Source organism: Odontomachus brunneus, unplaced genomic scaffold, assembly GCF_010583005.1.
Source record: "Odontomachus brunneus isolate Ranch 3 - 2012 unplaced genomic scaffold, Obru_v1 Obru_scaffold_081, whole genome shotgun sequence".
NCBI lineage: Eukaryota > Metazoa > Arthropoda > Insecta > Hymenoptera > Formicidae > Odontomachus > Odontomachus brunneus.
In genome coordinates, this window is record NW_022639531.1 from 602,437 (window position 1) to 626,556 (window position 24,120).

At 40.3% G+C, this 24,120-nt stretch overlaps 1 protein-coding gene across 2 annotated transcripts in view; it reads right to left on the reverse strand.

Moving 5' to 3' along the window:
• LOC116847599 (protein krueppel-like) overlaps positions 1-11,514 on the reverse strand; it is a 39,092-nt gene extending 27,578 nt beyond the window's left edge. Inside the window, exons 1-2 of one of the 2 annotated variants that reach the window (XM_032822740.1) lie at positions 6,714-11,514; positions 5,574-5,645 (exon numbers count right to left, since the gene is read on the reverse strand). The gene's annotated coding sequence lies outside the window, so the exon portion shown is untranslated. Of the gene's footprint in view, positions 1-5,573; positions 5,646-6,089; positions 6,159-6,713 lie in introns of those variants that run through there. The other variant, XM_032822741.1, reaches the window with a different exon arrangement.
• Between the last annotated feature and the right edge of the window lie 12,606 nt (positions 11,515-24,120).

A 24,120-nucleotide genomic window follows, 5' to 3' on the forward strand; every position in this document is an offset into this window, starting at 1 on the left:
GAGAGAGAGAGAGAGAGAGAGAGAGAGAGAGAGAGAGAGAGAGAGAGAGCTCGACCCCACGCGTTCTGGCTTCGCTTCCGTACACACGAGCAAATCCCCTCGTTTTTGGATTTTTCGGGTAAAACGGCGTAAAGGGAAGGCTGGTGAGTAATTCGAAGCGGGGTGCAAGCTCGAGGTGCGTGCGTATGTACGTGTGTGCGTACGATCAGGGGTTGCCTTTTCGAATCCGCACCCTTCACCGCCTGTTTTCCACCCCCGTTACGCGATCTCCCTCCAGCCGGGTTTGACCAATATTTCCAAAGGGTACGGCAAAGGGACCAAGACGAAGAGGTGGCGGGACGAGAGGCGGAGGAGAGGGAGGGGAGATAGAGAGAGAAAGAGAGAGAAAAATAGAGAAAGAGAGGACGAAACCGCTTTATCCGCCGCCAGCAATTTGTTCGCGACGCGGCGTGACGCTGCAGCTATGATGGCGCCCAGAGTTCTCGACGGCGATCGCTCGAGAAAATGAAAATTCGCTTAGCCTCGCTGTCGGCGTTCAAAAACAAGCGTGCACGAGATCCTGGTCTGCTGCAGAAAGTCCATTATCGTGCCAGATAATACCGCGGATCAACGTGATTCTCGATGCGAACGAAATCTCGAGCTCCTCGAGTTCGGCGTGTCTTGCGTGTCAATTGCGCATTAAACGTGTAATGCATATATGATGCTTCGTTAATCTATAAATTGTAGCGCAAAACGCGCGAATTTTCACGAAACAGCGTGTCGTCATGTTTTCACGATAATTTCCTCGAGAAAACGATTTTTAAATGAATATGAAACTTCGATACGCGCCGACATTCAGATAAACTTCCATCATTATCGCGATGTTAGACAATCAATGACGGAAATTCTACAATTTTTTAATTACATTTGTGAGGCAAATATACTATATTCAATTAATCATTTGTAAAAATTCGTATTAAATTAATCATTAAATTTACATTATATATTTCCTGTTGTAAATGATACAGCTACAAATTTATTAAAAGATGCACTCAGATTTTCATATTACATTTTGCATCTATAAAAAAAAGGGTTTTCTCTTAGATTTAGTATTCGTATTTGATTAGCTTTGATTTGTTTATATATAACTCAAAAAAATAATTTTATATTAAGCAACATAATTTTATATCAAATATAAAATTTGGTTTTACTAAATCACGTTATTTATAATGGAAAAAACATATTATTTTTAAAAAATTGCTGAGTTTCTTTAGCAAAATGAGAAAATTAAGCCAAACGATATTCTTCTTTAGACCAAACAATAAATTATTTGAAAATCCAACAATCATATTGATTGACCAAAAGACATAGTTTCTCTGTATTACTTCAATGATCAAATTGGTTCGGATGCAATAAAATATATTAAATCCAAAAGAGTCTTCTCTGTATATGTGGCAAATATAAAAGTTACATGAACCACACTGAGTGAGAAGTAGTTGAACACTTATTTTTGTGTGCGATACAAAGTTTATCAACAGAAATAAACTTCATTTCGCAGAAATAAATTTCATTTCGCAGAAACAAACTTTATACCCCGCCAATAAATTCTCAAGTACTATTCTGTTTTCAGTGCACTTATAGGAGACGCGATCTTTACAAATCGATGAATATAAGGTTGCTGCCAGATTTACGTACACCTGTGTGTCCGGATCCTCTCCGCGACGGAGAGAAGCACGAGACATTTACCGCTTTCTCCCGCGGCGTGCTTCCGCGAGCGCGAGTCCTCCTCCCCTCCCCCGTTTTCACGTTCGTGCGATGAAAAGAATGTCAGCTTGCATTCGCACACGTCAAGCAGATTAAAGTCAATGTCTCCGGGTTACGTTCTCCCCTAGTCGCGCGGCGTAACGGACACCGGTTCCTCTCTCCTTCGGCGAACGTCGTCGTCGCGGGGCGAGGAGGTTATTCCGTTTCCGAAGTATCGAGACCCGGAGGGTTGCCGCTCTTATTCCGCCGTATTCAAAGCGGTCGCCTCTCTTTTCTGGTCGACGCGGTTACGAGAATGCCGGCGTTTCACGGTGACGGAACGACGTTTCACGGTGACGAGCGAGGTCCCGCGCGAACGTACACGGATACACGTTCGCGAACACGGGGGAGAGAGTCTCGCCCTCACGGTGAACGATAAACGAAAGTACGCTTTTACTTTCGCCCGAAATGTCCCCGCGTCTCGAAACCGCCGCCGCAGGCTGTAAAAATACCGAAGTCGATCGCGTCGAGATTCTCCGCGCCGGTGCTCTCCGCCGTTTCTCTCCGCGGACGGACCTCTCTCGGATACTTGACTCGTTTCTCAAACGTGCGCCTCGGCGCACCGATAGCCAGGCATATGGTTTCGCGTCTGGGACGCGTGTATCATCGAGGATTCCGCGTTATATATGTCTCTTTTCTGAATTCCGCCGCGCTGCGTCCGCCCACGGCGCTATAAATTCAGGGCCCCGACCGGTCCGTTGGATTTATGCATCGCTAACGCGAGACAGGTGCGTCGTTGCAGCGACCGCGCCTTTACCAGATTAATAACACGTCTCGTGGAGTCCCGATTTAATATCCGCGCGAGGTGTAATTGTTTCGTCGTGGATTTTACAACTTAATCGATCGGTGCCTCGGCAGGATGCATAGCCTCGCCCGGAGCACGCGAGTCGCTCCGGTCTGTGTGGTCCTCCCTCCGTTTCTTCTCTCTTTCCCTCTCGCTCGGCCCATCCCCGAATCCAGTCCAAACCCATTGTGCCTTTCTTCGTTTTCGCCGAGCCCGTCGAGAGAGCTCATATTGTCGCAGATCCATCGGGAAAATGCGAGGCCGCGGGCGAAGCTCCGCATGGTCGATTAAATTTCTCGCCGATTTGGAGTTTCGAAAGACGCTACGTGACTCGCCGACCAGGGTGGCCGCGGGGTCGCCACTTTGTTCCCGATTTTCGAACAAATATGCCCACTTTCCGGATGGAATGTGGAAAATGTTCCAATATTTCCACATGTAAGGTAAAAGTGCCAATGCTCGAACGCGAACATCCAATCTTGAGAATTCTTATTGTTTTAATCTTTAAATGCGAATTCAATTTACATTTAAACGTTGAATGTAGTACATATAAACAAGAACTATTTTGTTATAAACAGCATGGCTGTTCCTTATCTTAGTTACTTTTGTGTGATGGTAACACGTATGGTTGATACGACTTAGTTATTTTGATACATCAACTGCATTAATATAGTTGTATGTGATTTGGTTGTGGCAACCAGAAGTCGGTTTGAGCGACATTTACCATGAATACGACCTGTTGAGAGCAGCCAGATATCGTCCCTACTGCAACGCCAATAACTCAGCAATTGCTATGTGGTTGCTGTCACCACATAATTAATTGTTCCGTGTTTTGTTATTGAATCTGGTTAACATAACCAGGTTTATATGTAGACCAACTATACTGTTTTTTTCGTGCACACATATTCTACATGTTGAAAGTTTAAATATTCATATTTAAAGACTAAAACAATAAGAATGGCCAAGATTAGGCATGTGTCTGAGAATTGTGGTTTTTATCTTATATTTCAAGGATATGTGTGTATCATGTTTCGTCATACGGCTAACCGTTCTTTGTTATGCGATAAAAACTTAAAAAATGATTAGTACTCGATTTCCTTATTATTTCCTTATTATTTCCTTATTATTTCCTTATTATAGTATCTAATCGAGAGGTGCATTTTTAAAGCACCTGTGATTTATATGGAAAGTAAACGGTTATTTATATTAAAATATCATTAAGCTTATAGACTTCATTAAGCCTTCGCTATCATGTATACGTCACGCTATCATGTATACGCTATCATGTCACGTTGAGTATCTTTTTCCTAAATTTCTTGAAGTGAGACTTCATTGCAAGGTAGTGAAAATTGCGCCAGTCAAAGTTGGAGTAAGAATTTCACTCCAAACGAGTGAAAACTCATTCCAAGCGAGCAATTTTTTCACTCGTTTGGAGTGAAGTTCTCGCTTTAACTTCGACTGACGCGATTTTCACTACTTTGGAGTGAAGTTTCACTCCAAGAAATTCAGAATGCACTAATAATTTTTCCGTGAAGTACAAAGTACTTCACGGAAGCCACTGATATAACTGTAATCTCAGGGTATAATTTTTGAAATCGATAAACCTCGTTACGATAACCTTCGCTTGTTATCTCTATACTCACTAAGGTTAATGCACCTGCTCATCGACCGAAGCACTTTCGAGATATTTAGCTGCGCTCGAAAATCGTAAAGAGTGGAAGGTAAAATGCGTGCACGTGTCTCATCTCGACGATCACCCTCGAGATCCACCATCTCCTACACTTTTCGCCTTCTCCGCGGGACGCTGGTAGGCAGAAGCAGCGACGCGGGTTAACTCATGCGAAGATGCAGGAGTTACTTTTATTTATACACCGAAAGAAGCACACGCCTTGTCATCCCGCGGCCCTGCTCCTTCCAGTCTCCCTCGGGCCGACGCGTCCTCGCAGTTTTCTCGCATGGGCACACCTCAAGAGGGGCCCGCGCTCTTGTCGCGACAGCGAGAGGCAGGCACTCCGCGCAGCTGCACAATCGTCGCCCACGGCGCAGGGTTCATTTAACTTCGCAAATACACAACTCTTTAACATTGTGTCGCGTTAAACGTTCCTCTGCCACCGCACTAATGGACACTGACAAATGGCCCCCGAAGAATCCCTTCGCGATCTCCTGCCTCCGCGTCCCCCCGCGCGCGCTATCTCCGCGAAGAACGTCGTTCTCGAGGTTGTACATACGAAGAAAATGTTGTAGTTTTCACTATAATAAAATTTTGTAATCCTGGTCCGTACAGAAATCATGGCCGAAATTGCTATGTGTTTGTTTAAAAATGTTATGTATGTTTGACTTGTTGCCAAAAAATTATTATAACCCGAATATGTTTTTTATATTATGTATTTAGGGTAAATTGTGTAATTTACTATTTTTCTAGTAATTGATATTACAGTGTTAGTATAGTTCAACTTTGCACACAAAAATCTTTGTAAAATGAAATGTAATCTTGACGTAATTTTTACTACAATATTTTCTCCGTGTACAGCCAAGTAGAGACTTTCATGATTATCACAACATAAAACAATCGATAAGAAGCACTAAAATTTTTAAATTACACTTATGAGACAAATATACTGTATTAAATTAGTCATTAAATCTACATCATATAATAATATAAATTTTGGGTTATATTGATGTAGCAACAAATTTAGTAAAAGTTGCATTCAGATTTTTATATTACATTTTACATGACATATTGTTTTGAGCAAATTTTGATCATTTTTATCGTATTATCTTCGTAATTTTTTTATATTTTACGTGATAAATATGAATGCCACATAAACTACTCATAAAGGGACGCGAGCTTTACAAATGGACTAATAAAATCGTCATTTGTCTATCTGAGTAGCATTTATCCGAGAGAGATTAGATATTTTAGGAGATTCGCTGCTTTATAAATTATTTAACCGACGCAAATACCCGATTTTCGTTATTTAGCAATCAAAATAGTCACTGTATTACTTACCATTTTAAGTGAGATCTTATGGGCGTGTTCTTCTATGTTGCCGGGACGTGTCAAACGGTGCGAATCTGCAAACTTATAAAAACATACACGTAATTACTATGTTTATTAATATGTTGACTGTCGGTCAACGATGATTGACATAAGTCTATTTTTTTAGCTAAACTGGTGCAATAAGTTATGAGTGAGACAAGTGTACCTTGTTATTACATTCCAGCTTATTGCACCAGTTCAGACAATTCTAAGGGCAATTCTAAGATTGTTTGAATCTCTTGGTAAGCTACCTGACAGTTAAATCATATATTTGTCTTCGTTTTTTCTTTAAATTGGACAGAGACAGACACATGATTTAACTGTTAGGTAGCTTATCAAGAGGTTGAAACAATCGATCCTAAAAAAACAGACCATCATGATACTGTTATATATAATTGATATACGTACAAGATGCAACTAATTGCATTCGAAAAAATAGGTGTTTGACCAGCCCATAAGCTAGTGAAATGAAATAGAAATACATACCTAAAAAACTATGTTTATATATATAAAGCTATGTCTTAGTAAAAGTTATTGAACTCAAGTTGAGACATCGAAATCAAGGGATAAAAACGAACGAGACAGTCAACACTTTAAGTTACTCAGTGTAAAAAAGAGGAGCATGGGATGTGAGGCCCCCTTCAACGTGACAATGAGGCTGATGCTACCGAAGCTCGCACGAGATACGGAACCAGATAAAAGGAAAGAATTCTCTAAGCAACTACACGATGTCGGGTCCTCCCTCCGTATGTTCACTGCTTGCGCCGACTCATCCTCCTTTGAGGTTTCATCGTGTGCCTCCTGCCACACACACGCGCGCGTGCGCATCCGCACCCACACACACACACACACACACACCAACATACACGATATCCATCCACACAGCACGTATTCACACATGCCTGCGAGCGCGCGTGCGAGCATACACAGAACAGAAGACGGCTTCCACGCGAGCAGCAACAGGCTGCCGCTTTTTACCCTCCGGGATCACGGCAACGCATTCTCGTCCTATCCTCACGACGATGGATCATTTTATTGCGCTCGTGCTCCCGGAAGCGGAAACCCGATGGCCGCGGAATATATCTAGAGTCAGTTATCACGTCTTCTCACCTTGTTCCAATCCGCCAACGCGATCCGACGTTCCTCAACCGATGGCCAAAGAGGAAAGCGAAGAAGAAGCGTACCCTCCAACAAGTAGAACACACTCGTGCGGAAGAAACCGCTGACGACAGGACGGAACTTCAAACGCACACGGCGGGGAAGCGAAAGAGACTGCCCGAAGTCAAGTGGACCGTATGGATTATGTCGATGCACTGTGAGCTGTCTCTGCCGACGCACTGTTAGAAATAAGAAGTTCACAATGGTCGGTGTGATGGAATGGGTGGGAGAGAAAAAACGCAATCCTCGTTACTGGACGTTTACCAATCCGAGGCATTTTTTTTTTTAGTGTGTTTGCCGGTCAAGGACACCCGAAATTGCACAGGAGTTCCTTTTTTGGTCTGCTTTTTCCTATTGTGTTGCACACTTGTTTTTTACAGGTCAATATAGTAGAACTAGGGTGTTATTGATTCTTATTTGAACGACACGCTTGCAACCATCGCTGGTTTGTGAAAAAATTGTCTGTCTCCAAATGCTGTCCCCTCCACGGAGAATGTCTTGCTCCATAAAGGAAACTGGAACAGTTTTGTATTAGGGGCGAGTTGGTAGGATGTTTTGTTTATGTATTTATCGTGGGAGAAATATAGAAATATAGAAATATGGAAAAGAAATTATAAAATAGTAATTAAAATGTTAATATAAAATATTAACATTATAAAATATAAGTGTTTTTCATTGATTTTCATTAGAATATTATTAAAAAAGAGAAAAGTTTGACTTGAAAGTAAATTACGAACGTTTGGAAGTCTCGCGTTAATACTCTCTACCGTATGAAGTATTATTTTGTAATGTGTGTGGAAAATAATTTTTTTTCTTGTTCCATAAACTAATCGAAATCGATCAAATAAAAGGACGTTAGTTTATTACGAAAGTAATGCTGCAGGCTCACATTTCTGTGTTAACAGAAAAAAAATATATGATTTACAAGAATATACTTAGCATAAAAACATACACAAAAATGCATATTGCATTCAAGTAAATATTACTTGTGTGTTTCAAGTATTTCATGAGTTCATATATTCGCAAATCTATCATAAGAGTTCATCAAAAGCTTTAAATTTATTGAAGATGCATTCTGAATCCTAGTAAGCTTAGCAATCAAGAATATTAAATAAAAACAAAAATCCGGTTTGCTTACCACATAGAATCGAACTAACTGTTTTTTCAATGAAGGTTTATATTATTCTCGTAATATAAAATAAGTTATTTTTTTGAACATATATCAACATATACACACATGATAATAAGTTTTTCTAAACCTTGTGATTAGTATATTTGACTAAATTAGATTAGATTATTAGACTATTATCAAAGAAATATTCTTTGTTGAAGATAACCATAACTTAAAAGGGGGAAAGAGTAAACTGAGTAATCGCTTTTCTTAGCAGTAATAATTTTTCTGTGTGTAGAGGAAAGTTGTTTTTACCAATTTTGTACAAACCACAACAATTTTTAGTTAGAGAATATCATATCTTTATCCTTTACGTCAAAAGCGCGTTCTACATTAACGTGTCAGATAATGTTGCATCAAGAGAACGCCGAAATTCGCTTATTGTTCCAAATTGCAAAGCGTTAATTATCTCGAATCACACACGATAGGGCCTCGAATCCATAGTTGTATTCTCGGGGGTCGAACAAAAGCCGCCTTCTTCCTCTCCCATTTACGACTCGGCCGGCGTCGCTGGAAATATAGATGTTAATATTTGTCTCCTGATTCTCACTTAAGCAGGTGTCAGGCATAAACGCGTCATTGTTGGTTTTAAAATCGCCCACGCGCTCCAAATCTCCGATCTCTGGATCGTCCGTGCCGTTGCATATGTTCCTCGGCTCGGCATAATTTTACGTAATGGCCTGCCAGCGCGTGCGAATACCCGTGTTATGTGTGCAACATTATCTATAGCACACACACATATACATCGTTGTGATAAACGTGGTTACAGTAAGGATGACTTCGCAAAATAACGTTTCTCAAAAAACAAAGTAACACAAATCAATTTACTGCGCGGTCTAAGGTTTTCTGTGAATCCATTTCATTGAATCCATTAATATATATTTCAAATAATTGGCGTAAGTTTTTTTAATTAGTTTTTTTTATCAGTTTTTTGTATCTACCACATGATAAATAGAATTTTCTGAAAGTTTCATCTTCATATCCTAACGAAAATAAAAAAGTTCCTTGCGAAAATAATATTCTGTGTATGTCTGATAATGTTCTCAACACACTCTTTTTTAAAAAGTGTAATTTTCTTCTCGTCTCTTCTCGGTAAAGTGTAACGAATGTAACGAGAGTATTATTAAACTTGACGAGGGTACCTTTTTCTCACTATGACATATATTTAACCATATCTATTTATTTTTTTTTTGTGGATATCTTCCGGAAAAGGATACGCCTCAAGGATATGGAACTTTTTTAGTATGGAAAGCACAACTTTTAGAGAATTCTTGCATCTAAACCAATTTTACTGGGTGATCATACTCTTTGAGATACTTTCAGCAAATTAGTCAGAACCTATCTTGACTCATGTCCCAAAAAAGGGAAACAGGCCATAAAAAGTCTTACAATTGTACGAAATAAGTATGTCGGCCTTGAGGATTTCTAAAAGCGAGCGTTGCTTTTCTTTTTCGTCCATTTCGAGCAGACGGAAATATGCTTCGTTGGACAAAATTTATGCAACATGCGTGCACACTGGGCCAACATCCTGTTTTTTTATTTCGATGGTCCTTTGTTCTTTTTCTTGCGGAGACGAAAGATTAAAGCGTGGTTTGGACGGGATTTTTCGGCCATGGGAGTTATGGCGAGGGCGCATATTCACGCGGAATCAAGTATGTGTCTGTTATATTGTACATAAAAAAATATACTGAATAACACGCAAGCAGCAGGAATCATTTTTAAGTCCAATTAACGTGAGAGGGAAACATCAGCAGATGTTTCCAGTGGGCCATTGGGATAAGTCGAAGGAGGATGTACAGAGTTCAGGGTGCCAAACAGCTTAATTCGTTAACTCCTACGTACTTTAAATGTCAACCCTACCACGTGGCTGATAGCCAATGGGAACGCTCTCACTTATTTAACCCACCTCGTAATGCAGGCTCACCCCGTTCTTATAATCCTTTGTTGTAACCCTTTGCTATACCTGCCCAGGGTAAACATCCCTCGCTTCTGGATTGGTGAAAGGCTCGAGGAGGGCTGTCGCAGCTTCAACCCTTGCCAAGCGAATCAATGTCGGTTGCGTATTGTGCGTTCGATGCTGTTGAGCTACGAATTATCGTTTAATTTTAATAATATAATTATGAACTCACTGACAAACGAAATCATGAGTTATACAGAATATTTAATAGTACATATAGAACTCTCGTGTACGTGTAGATGAGGTCAAACTGAACAAAAAGTTCCTTTACCATTTTGCGAACAAGCAAGTAAAGTTTACAGTTATTAATTAAAGAAAATTGATGAACGATTGTGTGTGATTATTCGCCAATTTGCTTTAACCCTCCGTTGCTCCCGTTTGAGGGGAACGCTTAGTCCAAATTTTGTCTTCATATTATGCAAATGTGGCATAAAAGTTGAGTCTGTAACTCTCTGACTTTTCACTTAATAATCTTAAAAATTATAATTGTATGATGATTTCCTCAATTTTGTTAGTATAACTCTTCCTGATAGTCTCTGAAAGTGTTAACGCGCGTTAGATTTGATCGTTGCGCTCACGGCGAGAACAAAGGTCATACAGTCAACGTAACTCGCGTTATTGCCAAGCTTAAGCTTTACTCTGGTCGATAAATTGATAAATATTTTAATGCATTTCCTCGTTCATACAAGAGTGCATTGATGTAATGATAAACGAATTTTCATTTAAATTTAATTTAACCAAAAGTTACGCACATAAAGTTTATAAATTACATATAAATTATGTGTAGAATTAAATATAAATATAAATATCGATTATATATAAATTTATTAATTACATATAAAAGTTAAATTAAATTGTATTAGCAACAAATGTATATATGATAGTGTATCAATTGTATTGATAGCAACACATGTCAACATCGCACTAACATAATGATACAGGCACGACGCTTACACACGAGCACTAACGTTCGTCGAGCCGGACGAGAATAATAGAGAGTTAATTAATAACTCAAAAATCTATATAGAATTATTTGTAAAACAGTACAGGAATTTTTTATTTAGTTTGATATATCCAATATCGATATACCTACGATATACCAACGTTCTACATGTTATCATCAGACACCTTGCATAAACAAGGTTCTTAGGTACAACCAAAGAAAGAGAGAGAAAGGATCAATGAGAGATGATTGCGGTTATTGCGAATATTAGAGCATTTTGCAAATTTGCTGAATCAATTAGTGCTTTTAAATGGATATATCTTTTTATGTCAACAAATAACGGAGGAATCGTGAATATGTGATTTTTTGCTCCTAACATCGTCAAACGAAGACAGCCTACGCGAATACCCAGGAGCCTTGATTAATTATAGTCTATCTTAATTCTTTAATAATGTATTTTTCTTATCTTTGATGCGTATGTTATTACATGCGTATGTCAAACATTTTTATTCTCTTATAGTTCGCACCAATAACCGCGATTGGTTCTTATTGGCCTTCTCTCTCTTTCTCCGGAAATCAGCAATATCCAATGGATTGCAAAATGACATATTTACACAATGAAATTGAGAACTCACTAAAGCATCGAAATTACTACCGTTGTACTTGCGCCTTAATAATATAATTAATAACAACTTAATTAAGAACACTAAATAGTAATAAATAATACTAATACTGATAATAATTAGCAATAATATAAGTTAATAATTTTGGTATTAATAATTTATATTATAATTAATGAATTATTATAATTAATTGTAAATTGATTAAATAATTGTTGGGCAAGAGAGCTCATTAGTAAGACAATATTGGTAATTTAGTAAGTTCTCAACTTCATTATGTCAAAACCGTTTTGCGATCTACCGTCCAAGCGACAATCGCGTCCGCAGTAAACTCATTCGCGTCTAAAGAGCGCGATAATACGCGCGGAGGTGGCGAAATGTCTCTCTTCTGTGTAATTTTACGAGCGACTACCGCCTCTCGTCTTTCCGGGAGATATTAACGCTTGCCAGACGAAAAGCTACGCTGTAACTGCCTAAACTCGCGGCGTCCGCGGGTAAATGGTGCTTCACAAGTTTTTGGTATCGCGTTTACCAAGTTTCAAGCGGGGACGCATGATTAATGATGTCTAGATAATCGCGACTGAGCCACTGGATCCAAGAAGGCCTTTAAAATAATCCCCATAAAATTACGCCCTAATGCCGCGACCATTAATCCTGCGTCTTATCTTCCGTAGGGCGTAGACGCCTAGGAAACTCAACCGAGCGTCAAGTCCGCGCAAGTGCGAAAGCAGAATAGAGATTAGCGATTTAATCCGCGGAGAATCTGCGACGATCTGCCCCCGCGTGCCTCGGAATAAATTAATCAACTTTTCTCCGATCATTCTCAATGATCTGTGCACGTCTCACGACCAACGTCGATTAAACTTCAATCTTAACTTGAGTTCAAACTCTATTTGGACAAAGACTTGAACTCAGGTTAAGGTTCAGACATTAGACACGCAGAATGCGTTCTTTTGTTCAATTTCAGCATAAATGTCCTAAATTTTGCCTTGCCAAGAATAATTTTGCTTTGCGAAAAATAACATGAATCAATAAAACAAAAAAATTGTAACCTTGATCTAAACAGTCAATTTAGTCAGTTGATTTTGTAATGTTGATCACAAATATAATAATTAAAATCTAAGCTCTAATTTCCACAATATAGTAAGTAACAACGTAATTCGTAATCCTTTCACTTTATATGTGCTACTTACATTTCGGGAACTGAAATATATTGTTAAAACACTTGCTATATTGGTAGCAAAATTTACTTTATAAGACAGTCTATTTCTGAATTATAGAAAACATTATAAAATTGAGATGAATTTATATGAAAAGAAATTTAACATTCTCTCCGTGCAGAAATCTTTTTTCGCGAACTTTTTATATATTTTTATACTTCTAAATTTAGTTGTAAAGTTACAGAAATGTTATTTAAAATTTTCCTGAGAACAGCAATTACACAGGTTCGATACGTACTAGCAGAACTTTTACATCAAGCAAATAATTTATGTCAACTGAGAGCCTGAGATATCAATTTTGAAAATTTTACTGCTTTTGTTACATATTGAGCAATGCTCCAATTTACTTTTGCACATATTTTCATTGTGTAAAAGTATTTGTAATTCTCTGCCACCAATATATGACATAAATGACACGATCAGTATTTTATCAATAAGGTTTTCAAATATGGTGTCATCTTGAAAACCGCTGAATAATGTAATATTTCAAAGAGATTTTCCTGGCAACATGAAATATGAGAATAAAAAATTGTGTTTAGAATAAAAATAAACTATATATTCTGTCGATTTATATTTTCATACATTACACCATTAATTTGCAAAAATTGAAATATAGCCCATTTATTATATATTTCCTGAATCAGAGTTAAATAATTTCTTTCTCATCGGCAATTTCTATCTCAACACATAAAGAAAACAAATCGAAATTTAAGAGGGTTATAAATTATAATGCGAAACTTGTTGACCAATGTAGCCGACGATGACGTGGTCGTATCGGGGCAAGCGAGTTCTCCCTTGCGATTCACCGTAATCTTGGAAATACCGCGTAAAGAATCGAAGAAGTGCCGTGAATTTCTTCAAATTCCCTCGACTTCCGCTGATTGTATGGCAATCGAGTTCTGCAAATCTGAGAAGCGCGCGATGGTGGTGGTGGCGGCGGCGGCAGCGCGGAAAAGTTCAGCAGCTTTTAAATACCACTTCGGTGTGTTCCCGATGCAATCGATTTCGCGCTACCTCGAAGGTTGGGGTTGAATCTCCAGACTCGTCCCGAAGTTTTTCCTCCCTTTACCCTCCGTGCGCATTTAAGCCGGCGGCGCTGCCGGAATTAATTATTTAGGGGACAGAAATGGCACCCCTGTCCACCCCCTCGATTCTTTCCGCCCTTCCTGCCCGCTCGCGTTTCCCAGCTCTCCGGATCGAGCCTAACCCGAGGGCGAAGATATAATTATGGGCGGTGGGAGGGCTTCAAGTATTCATGTTTTCATTACGACGCGGGTCTTCGTTGCGCGAAAGGGAAAGGGATTCTTCTCTTAAAAATATACGCTCCTCCGTCATCTCGCGGCTATTCTTTTCCCGCTTAGGCTTTTCGTTATTGCCTGATCGATGTGTGCGATGCACACATAGTTCTCCTAGTAAACCGATCTCTCGAAGATCAGTCGAGAGACTTTTCGCACCTCGGAAGTGCTTTTTCATTTATCACGATATTTTGTACAATCGAGACTGACGTCGTTTGTCCTCACAGACGGAAGAAAGGCAGTCTTTATTTTGAACGTGCCTGAAGTCAAAGATTGATTTGCGCGTGACGGGGTCCACGGAAGTGGACTGCTTTTCGGAGGGCAATTTTTCTCGCCGCGGACGGATGCTCCTTGGCGCCCAGGATGACGCTCACGAGGTGGACGCGGAGATTCCTCCACGTTCCTCCTCGCTGTTTTTGCCCGGTCCGTTATCTATTCTTTGTTCCAGCGTTCTCGCACTCTTTGTCCGGATTCTCCCTTTCGTAACTTCCTCTATCCCCCGGCATTGTCTTCTTAAGAAAGAACTTCTTCGCAAAATGTCGCAGTCCCCCGAATTAATCGACGGCGTTTTCCTCGGCTGAGAGAAAGCCGCGAGAGGGAGATCGGCCATTAAAAATTCCTGAATCAGTAGCCCCTTACTCCTGATTAACGGCCAATCCACCCCGGGTGATCCTTCATCGAGAATCTTCGCTAAGAATGCGGGGGGGAGGGAAGTGTCGACAATTTATAACCATTTCGTAATAAGCGCGTATATTATATCTGGACGAAAAAAGCAACTTTTCGCGGATAGATGTGCGTAAATTCAACAGCACCTTTGCTAACGATTGCGTAAAGATTGTGTCTCTTCTGAGTCTCTTCGTGTTACACTTATATTTGTCATATAAACTGACAAAATAGAATTATAAGAGAAATATGAAAAAAGTCAAATAGACTGTCATGATTATCGAAATAAGACAATCAATGATGGAAACTTTATAATTCTTTTAATTCTTCTACTTTTTGTAATTCTTTTAATTTATGAAGTAAATATACTGTTATATATTGAATTAATTATTAAATTTACATCATTTTCTAAATGTTTTGTTGTATTGATGCAGCAACAAATTTACTAAAGATTGCACTCAGATTTTCATATTACATTCATATTACATTCATATTACATTTCCCTAACAGCACAGATGTCCAGATAACATCCCAAGTACATCCTGAGGAAGTCCTGAGGACATTTCTTCATCCTCAGGACGTTCTTAGGATGTCCTCAGGAGATCTTATGTTGTCTGGGTTAACATGACATTCTGGCAAATTTTGATCTTTTTTTCTGTTTCGTCATTCTATGTGATAAATATGATTACAATCTGATTATTGTCTGATAATAGATTTAGTGTTACCAAATTTCGTTATTTAATATACTTAATATACTTAAAGTTACTATATAGTTTGTGTAATTAGTCTATCGGGGAAATGATCAAAATTGAGTCAAAATAATGTCATGAAAAATATAATATGAAAATATCTGTAAAGTTTAATAAATTTTTAGTAAATTTGTTGCTACGTCAATGTGACTAAAAATTTACATCACTGTGTAATGTAAATTTCATGATAATGTAGTATATTTCAATTGCTTCAAATGCAAAAATAATTTTACGCGAAGAGTTTTATAGTAAAATTACTATAAAATTTTCTAATCGTGATATAGATCGATATTCTGTGCAGTAATTGATTATTCTTTCATTTCATATATACTACTAAAAAAAATTACCATATTTTTGGCGAAATTTGTTGTGTTCCTCGACAAGATAGATCTTATTGACAATTTATCCCTACATTATTAGAAACATAGTAGAATTGAAAAAATTGATATAAAAAGAAATATATAATATCCTCTTCGTTTAGAGCTTCTGTCTCATGTCTCACGATCATCTCACGTTGTGATAATGACGAAAGGCTATCTGGATACCTCGTCACAGATAGAGATTCTGTATCTGTCTCGTTTGACATGGCGCTCTTAAAAGGTTATCTCCTGGGAAAGCTTGAACTGTTAACACTCACGAAAGGTAGCTACACCTGGGAATAGCTGGAAGATCCACAAGAGATGCTGGGTGAAATCTGAGAAACACAGAGAAATAAAGATATCTCGTCGATTTTGTGCCATTTTCGGACGCACTTCCACACTTTAGGCTCTGTAGCTCGCCTCTTTAGGCTATTTTTCTGTCTCTTCGTCTCTTCGTTGTCGCCGTCGTCGTTGTCGTCGACTTAACCATTTTTCGTTGCGACCGCTATTAATTACGTCAGAGCATCTTATCGATGGTCGTCAGCAAGTTTCGCGGCAGGTTTTAATGGAAAAGTTCCTCCCGATAGTACGCGAAGGCAGTGCGAACAAAAATGCAACGATGCAAAATAAGTAGCTCCTTAAAGCGCCCGGTCCTTGTTAGCTTTATATCATTTCGAGAGGTTAATTGAAAAACTTGCTGATTCAGAGCGTGGTGGGCCACATCACACGAAATGCGCGCTCCTGTCTAATGACAACGCGCGTATACATTATTCCTTCCCTCTTGAAAGCTTCGGCGAAGCTTTGCCGACATTAAGCGTCTTTAATTATACACGCTTCCGAGTATTTATAGGCGCATCGATTCCAGTTGCTCATGTATGCTAATCGGCCGTTTTCATCACTGCCGCCGCTTGCGAGACTTCTGAACGCAGCCGGCTGTTGAATATCGAAAATTCTCTCTGGTTCTCGTGAGGCAGTGAGAAATTTTTTCGAGGCGAACTTCAGCCACGCAAGTTGCCGAGCGCGGGGCGCATTATTTCTGCGAAGTCTCATGTTCTGCGAGCCGGGCCGAGGACGCGTTACGAGGGAGCTGATGGTGGACGGAGAAAGTTACATGGATACTGTAACTATCGATCGAATAGTCGGTGTGGACATAAGCGAGGGGTAGCTTATTGGTCAGTTGTGCAGCGCACAACCCCAACATGACAACCAACGAGGGGGTTGGCCGGAGCGATGGGGCGATCATAGAAGGGGGCTGTAACCCCATGCCAGCCTTGAGGGACGTCCCGAGGAGCAGATAGACGAAGCTTACCTCATTTTGCGAAATTATGGCTTCTGCTAGTTCGAAGGTTTCCTCTTGTTGTTCGATCGCGAGCTAGCAGTATATCGTATTACTTCTTGATGAGATTGCCATCTTTCGCGAAATCGCTCCTAGGCGCGACGCGGGCGAGATGTCATGCAGTCTCGAGTTTTACGCTAGAAAAATGTTACTTGGAATTATCAGGCGCGTCGTCTAGAGTGCATTTTATTTCTGTCGAAGGATTTCGTTCGTTTCATCTAAATTTGGCCTTTCTTTGAGGCCAGGATCAATGTCACCCCTGTATGTGTATCATCTTCGATTTTAGCACGTTCGCTATATGTATGTGACGGGACGACTTCTCATGAGAGATCGTCGTCACACATATGTAAAAGCAAAATAATTTTTTACGAAGTGTATTTAATAAATTCTTTTGAAGTGTGTATAGATCAAAGTAGAGGAGAAGGCCAAATAAGAGTCGTCGTGGATAATGAGACGAAATTTAAACTTTATTTCGGGAGGATAACTTTTTTATGTCCATCAAACTATGTTTACATAATTATGTAAACTATGTTTACGTAATTATGTAAGGAAATAGGGAAAGTCTTCCAAAACGTGTTAAAAAAAAGTAAGCGAATTTTACAAAATTATTCATTTATTCGTTATACAGAAGAAAAAGAATATTTGTTTCTTAAAAATATTTTTATTTCAATACATTTTATGAATCATAAAACATAAAAAAAATATATTCTTATTATTCAGTATAATTTTCATGAATTAAAGGCACAAAATATTGAATTAAGAATACGAAAAATTAAATTAAGAATTAAGAATTTTTAAATGTTGAGAAAGAAGAGATAACATTGTTGTCGAAATAATCATATGATACCTTTCAGTCATAATCATATGAGTTATATATACATGAGTGCAGTTATTATATGAGACTGTTATAAAATATATATTTTAAAAAAATTATATATAAAATATATTAATATAAATATAAATGTATTAATATAAATTATACATAAGATTTTGTATGTAACATACATTGTTGAAGTTTAATACTTAAAAATTCTTCCGACAAAATTATGTCGCAAAGCAATGATCGTTAACTTGAATACATTCGTTTTCAAGATAGACACTAATTTTTGTTCTGTGCGTAGTCTCCAGCTGTAGCGTCGCGTCTCTTTCCGGCAATCGTATGACGCGCCGCTCGTACGTTGCGTGATAGCATAATAGCGTAGGAAAAGCATAATACAGCGCGGGAAATATCGTCGGACAATTTCATCGACTAAAGAAAATTGCCGAAGGTACCTCGCTCGCACACGCTCGCGCGGGCGCATCGGATAAATAAATAAATATAAGCGAGACGCGCGCGGGGACGCCGTCCGCCGGTATATCTTATCGCGGTGTGTGCAAAAGTTTTCGATAAAAATTTAATGCGGCAGAATATCTCCTTTCTCGACGCCGCGTCGCCGTATTCCGACACAAAGCCGACTCGGAATTCATAGAATATTTGATGGTGCGGTGCCGCGTTGACGATGGACTTGTCGACGGTCTGCAGGGCTCTTCCGTCTCTCTCTTCTTCTCTCTCTCTCTCTCTCTCTCTCTCTCTCTCTCTCTCCCTCCCTTTGCGAGAGAGAACTTCTTTGAAGTACACGCCGAAAAACTTCGGCGACCCTCGATATAAAAGTTCGCGGGGATCGTGACCGCTGGATATCTGCGGATCAAGGTATATCTCCGCGTCGCGCATTATTCCCCGCGAGGGACCACCCCGCGAAAGGGCGAAAAGATCGATAGTCGTGGGGCACCGCCGTCGTCGTCGCCGTCGTCGCCGCCGCCGCCGCCACCGCTGCCACCATCGTTGTCGTCGTCGTCGTCGCGGTGGCGGAGGCGAACTTTTGTTTCTCCGCGAAGCAGATAAAGCGCCCGGGGAATAATGGCGTGTCGCCTTCTTTCCTTCTTGTCGCAGGACCTCTCGCCCTTTTGTTCGCCCTTCGGAGAGCGGAGAGGAAGAGTTAATCTCCCCAGTGGTCTATCGCCAGGCTTGTTTCTTGGAAAACTTTTTCCTTTTTCCTTGCTCCTAGAATACGTTACCGCAACGAGCGGATATTCTTCTTGGGGCTAGATAATATTTCTCAAGAAGAAAACGAAGAAAACCCATTTGCACTCGTGTCGTCGATAGTCGTATCTTCCGGTAAAAATAGCGCGGCGACGGTAAACCACCGGGTCACTGTTATATTGCCGATCAGTGTGATCATGTCGGTCGGTTGTGTTTCAGTAGCTCAAATTAGAAAAGCTGCGTAACGTAGATAATAGTACGTAGACAGTTTCCAATGACTTTAGCCCCGTTCGCGGCTAAAATTATTCTCTCAATGATAAATCGAGTGCTCGATTCGAGGATACTCGAACGTCACAGTGCGTCGCTGCGCGGCGAAAGGAGAACGAGAGCGGGATCGCGGGCGTATCATTTTCAACAATAAAACATAATTGGAGAGGGTTAACGCATTACCCTCCAACGAGGGATAACACGAAACCCGCCCGTGACGAACTCACAAACGACGACGCGGCGTGGACCTGATGATCTCGTGGGGTTCCCCACGGCGCGATGGCCGGATTTCGTGGCTTTTTCGGAAAATAATTACGCGTCTACAGGATGAATCTGCAATTTGCTTCTCAAACAAAGGGTGGCAGGGGCGCGAAGCACGGCAACCCACTGGGAAGTGCTCGACGATTCCTTGCCGTCTATTGCCATGCCGGATTATACTTGCAGCATCATGCTATCCCGAAATCCTCGAGATCTTCGAGAGGAGGAATCCGAGGATTCACGCGCCGCGGTGGTGTTAGCTAATTTTACGCCGGTGTTTTCTTCGTGATTCGAGGAACTCTCACTTTCTCTCTCTTTTTCTTTATTTCTCTCCCTCTCTCTCGTTCTCTTTCTCTTTCTCTCGGAAAGATTAATCAGCCCTCGGTCGGCGGCACGTTGGCTTCGAGCAACCTCGTTAAATCGTTCGTGCGTGCGAAGAACGCGCTGGAAAAGATTAATTGGGTCCAAGTTTGTTGCTTCGTTATAGCTACAACGTTGACTTGAACACTACGTCGCGTCGATTACTATCGTGCCAATCTCCTTTAATTCTCAATCAATATAATTTGTTCGTTCTCTTGTTCTCTCAAATTTCTTGGAGCGAATTCTCACTCTGAACCAGTGAAAATTCACTCCAAGCGATAGTGAAAATACTGTCATTCCGAATGGAGTGACATTTCGTTTTTCACAAGAGCGAATGTTCCAATTCCACCATAAAGTGAATTCTTGTTCTATAAGAGTGAATTTTGCTTGATTGTGTGGGGTAAAATATGTTTTTAACGTGTAAAATAAATACTTCTTTTCATTATATTGTCCCTTAAGACGTTGAGCATGATTTTGTCTGAAATCTTCTCGACATAAATTGCCATTTAATCTATTTTATTAATATTATAATTTTGAAAATAAAACTTTAGAACTTCCGATTTCGAACCATATTTCGTCATTTCGTTCTGATTGATAAGTATGTTTTATATTATCTATATGTATATAGTTCTCTGAACTTTACTTATATTTTGTAATAGAAATATAATATTATATTTAGTAGATTAGTTAAGTCTTTTAAATGTTATTAATAATATTTAAGAGAGAGTAGCAATGAAATAGTATTTTTTAAGTATTTTTATTTAAATGTGTTATTATTTATTTTAATATGTTTCCTAAAATTTAATAAATCATACTGAAAAAAGTGACACAACGGCGACATGACAGTTACAATAAGGTTTGATCATCTTCTTTTTTGCAACATATACTGGTATCACAATAGATAGAGTAAAGAATTCACTTTACGATATAGAGTGAAGGAATTCGCTCCAAAGTGAGAAATCACTCTAATTCCAATGCTCCAACTCGACTATCACTATATTTTTCGATATGAAATTTTACTCCAAGAAATTTGAAGAGCATTGTACTCTAATCAAGTGAAATCTTGACTCGTTCTATGCTGTTAATAATTTAACGTCTGGAAGATGTAAAACAATTATAAGCTCGTCGTCGCCCCCTCTCTTCCTCTCTGTCTCTCTCTCTCTCTCTCTCTCTCTCTCTCTCTCTCTCTCTCTCTGTGACACCGGTAAATCGATTACACCCTTACTTTGTGAAGAAGAACGGGAGGGAATGTTAATCAAGTGAGAGCCTTCCCTCGTTCTCTAATTAAATAAAATCTGATAAAAACGTGTTGTGTCTCCACCCATGAAACGAGCTTTAAGTGGCAGACCAAATCGAACCTATACGGCTTCTTAAAGGTAGGTTTATTTCACCGGAGGAATTTGATTTTTTCATGTTGACTCTCGGCATTACTTTATGAACTGTTTACGTCTCCAGCTATCTCGCTGATAGACATCGTCGCATTCCGTCACGCTCTTTTAACTACGTCGTAAAGCATCGCCGTAAATTCTAGGGAGCAGACCCTAAATGACCTTTGCTAATTATGGCAAATGTCAACCGCACGCAAAGTAAAACGCTGTAAAACTGCTACAATCAGATTCGCTAGGATTAGAAAAAAATTTACGTGAATTTAATTTAAATAGATGTTGCGTTGAAAGTTGTTATATACGCATGTATATAGTAGTCACCTTATGACATGTAATGCTCAATTATTACATCCTCATATAGTTTCCTCAACCGAAGGGATATTATTGTCTACCTGCTGTGGCGTGCAGAATGAATTTTATGTTTGAAAGATCCTTAGGGTTTGTTTGCGCCATACAGCTTATCCGTATCGCGCGTGATCATTCACCAATCTTCTTCAATTAATATTTCGACTATTATTGCGAATATCACAAAACGGTACGGGATTTTTATATTCACCTCTATCCGTCCTATAAAATAGTGAAGGAAAGTCTAGGAAATTTCTTTTAATAATGTCAATAAAAGTGATATTATATTATATTTTTATATTATATTATTATATTAAAGTGACATTATATATTACATTTTATTATATTATTACAGAAATTATTTAGATCCTTTTCAAAACACTACACGGAGAGAATATTGTAGTAAAAATTATAATGCAGCTGCAGTATTCCGAGGAATAGACTGTCACTATTACAAAGATTATAATAAAATATAGTAAAAATGACCATAAATGTAACAACAGTTATATATCATGTGTACCATCTAAATAGATAGATATATTTAAATTTGACGGCAACTTTATCTATTTATAAAAGTTTGCTAACTTGTAAACCACTCGATTTGTTGCGTCTCTTATGAGTGGTCCGTAGTGCAAACTTCATTGCACGATATTCTAACGAACGGTTTCTCCGCAAGCCAAATTTGTTGATGACTTGTAATTTTATCCTTCTCGGCGCCAATCGATTAGATCGTTGCCTAATGTCGCGTTTTTAACTAGCACTCTGATTGAAGTTTGCGATTAGAAAAACGTCCTTCTGAAAAATCGTCGTTTCTCCCTCCCTCCATCCCCTTCTTCCCGTCCATCTCCCTCATCCTTCGCTCCACTTATAAGATTTAACGGTGACCCTTACTCACCGCTCGGGGAGGCAAAAGAAAGCGACCTCTCATTATCGATACCGACTAATTCCCCTGTCCATCTTGAACGAACGACCCCGATCGGCTCGCTCTTTCATCCCTTTTCGTGCGGACCCCGGTTAAACGCCACCTACTTCCGGCCGGCGCCGATAGTCACTCCTATCATCGAGCGCACCGATAATTACCGCCTTCGGTAACGCACTATTTTCGTTCTTTCTCATCCCTTCTCTCTCAACTCTCTCTTCCCGGCGTTCTCGGGAAGTCGCGTGGTCGGAGGTCCCATTTTCCCGCGGCGACCGCCCGCGACGAAATCAGGACCATTGTTCGGCGACGAGAATGTGCGATTTCCGTTATAATTCAAACCGTACCTTCCAACGTCTCAAACTGATAGTCACTCGTCGCGCGTGGACAGGCACGCTCTCGGCGTCGGATTCACTTATTAGCGCTTTCCTTTTGCGCTAATGAGCGGGCGGAAACACGTCGGCGAGGAACACTCGATGCAGGTGCATCTCCGGGTCGAGCACCGAGAGAGACACGTTTTCGCACCGTGACGATAACGAGGGGAAAAAGGAAAGGCTGAAAGGACCGCGCGCGGCAAAAGGGATGAAAAGGGTTTACCCGAGCGGGCCCCAACCTGTTATTCGGTTGCCACCGCAATTTTTCCCCCTTTCGGTCGGAAAACGTTTAGGGCCATAATGCCACCAGCCGACGAAAGGGTTGGTGACGCGCTCAATTGTGATCGCCGCCGTACAAGGTGGCAGTGTGTCTACGTTCTACCTGCGACTATTACGACCGTGCGGGGACTCGCTCTCGGCGAGAGCGGCGAGAGGGGAAAAGGGTTGCGACCGCTCGCTCTGAGCCCGGCCCCGGACCGCTTTGGGGCCTCACCCTTTTTAACCCGCTCTAACTGTTCGGTCCCTGCGCATCGGTAACCGCGTAACCGTGCGCCGTAACAGGTGCCACGTTCGTGTGCAAACGACACACGTTCATCCACGAGAGGGTTACACGCCGGAGGGATGCGCGTCGGCGGGATCACGACCCTTCCTCGCAGGTGAGCCCGTTTGCTCGTGGGAGTTTTCCGGCCCTCCACGAAGCGAACAAATGTCGGCCGCCGCGGACGGCGTGTCGCCACTCCGCAATTAGTCCGCGGACGAGTTCTATAATTTCGCGCCGTTTAACGAGATCCCGCTGGCTGGCGGCCGAGGTGGGCGTTTTCCGGCCCGTCGCGTTCTCAATAAGGTGGGTTAAATGAATCATTTGCTCTCTCTTATAATCCCGCGTGCAGTTTGCGCGGCGCTCGTTCGTTCGTTCGCCTGGCGAGTTCTCGTTTGCTATTCATTAAAGTGTAATCTAGTTTCTTGCCAGCGACAGAAATAATTAATGGCGATTCACAGACACGACTGATGCCAGGCGACATACGCCTCGTTTTCTATACGTCTCAACGATTATTGTTGGTTGACAGAACTTATATACTTTCTCTAAATTTCTTGGAGTGAAACTTCACTTGAGAATGGCT